Source organism: Miscanthus floridulus, chromosome 11, assembly GCF_019320115.1.
Source record: "Miscanthus floridulus cultivar M001 chromosome 11, ASM1932011v1, whole genome shotgun sequence".
In the NCBI taxonomy this organism is placed as follows: domain Eukaryota; kingdom Viridiplantae; phylum Streptophyta; class Magnoliopsida; order Poales; family Poaceae; genus Miscanthus; species Miscanthus floridulus.
In genome coordinates, this window is record NC_089590.1 from 5,117,115 (window position 1) to 5,118,807 (window position 1,693).

Here is a 1,693-nt window from a genome sequence, read left to right on the forward strand (position 1 = left end):
GGTAAAGCTAGCTAGATGGATCACTCCCGTACGAGTAGTGCACAATCAATCCACCCCCCATATCTCAAGAAATCAAATTTAGACCCTTCAATGTGTCCTTCAAATGCCAATCAAGCTAGAGATTTACATCTAATAATATAAATTTTTTAGTATGGAGCTGATTTAAATATTAAAGAATGCAAGATCACATGGGGTGTCCTTCAATGTGTCCTTCGACAGAAATATTTTTGCTTCCACTAACTAGAACTGAAAGGCCCCACAATAAGTAAATGTGAGTATTTCAATATAATGAAAATTAGCACATGGCAGTACTGATTTTTAATAATACAGACTGGACTTGCATAGCATGGTTAGCACCATACACATTGCTACCTTTGACTACGAGAAATCAAACAACCATGATTTTTTTCCATTTTTTAGCCATCTAGCCAAAATCAATTTACCATTCTCTTCACATCTAAATGATGGAAGCAACTGACCAAAATGCTCCCAACTAAGCACTAAACAAGTAAGCAGCAAGCATATACCTCTGTCAATTATTCCTTCTCCACTCACTTCTACGTGAGCACAGCAAGCTAGCACCTCCCTACACCCCTCTGCACCTGGGCAAATTTCTCTCTTTCATTGTGCTACTTATTCATCACGAGCAGATCAACATTAGGCCAGAAGTAGCAGCTCACACTTCTCCCTCTGCTCTCTATTTTCCCCAAAATCAGATGAGGCATACAAGCTACAGCGGTCCAGAAGCTAGCAGCTACAGCACTACGAGCTCAGATCAGGTCGACCGACCCATGATTCCATCCCTCCCCCAGCCGCTCTGCTCCCCACACAAATTAAAGCCCCACCTCCGAGCATCCTCACTGGCCGGTAGGAGATTTTTTTTCCTTTTCCAAGAACCCTAGAGAACCCTAGAGGAGGGAGAGAGGACGAGGACGAAGGGGAGAGCGAGGGAATCACTGGCGAGAAGGACGAGGAAGGGGGAGGACGTAGGGTTGCTGTCGCCTCACGCTGCCCCACGGTCTCCCCGCGCCTGCCCCGTGGTCACCTCGCGCCGCCCTACCATCGCCTCTGCTGCGTCGTCGTGTGCTTGCGTCGTGGAGTGTGGAGACAGGGAGCCGACACCGATCTGGATGGTAGGAGGTGTGGTTCTGTTCCGGGCCGTGGAGACTGGGAAAAGAGAAGCCAGTTTTGGTTCCGGGCCAGTTTTCGTTCCAGGCCGGCCCAAAACGAACGCATAGTCTAGTTCCCATCCGGATTGGAAATGGGCTGCAGCAATCCACCCGGAACGGGCTCAGGAACGGGCCAATCTGGTAGAAACGAACAGGGCCTAAAGACATATCCTTACCTTGGAGGTTACAGAAAACCTCCAAGGAAATACATATTTCTTTAGTGCTTATTCAAATTGCTATAAGGCAACTCCATATTTTCTGGAGTGCTAGTCCAAACTAGCAAGGTAATTCTGCATTTCCTTGAGTGTTGTTACAAACTGCCAAGGTAATTTTAAATTTTTCTAGTGTTACTCTAAATCGCCATGGTAATTTTATATTTCTTGAGTGTTATTACAAACCACCTAGGTAATTCAACATTTTCATTGGTGCTATTCCCCACCGCCAAGAAAAACTCACAGTTCCTTCGCTATAATTGAAAACCGCCAAGAAAATGCTAGTTTTCTTGGGTGCTAACCCTCAAGTAA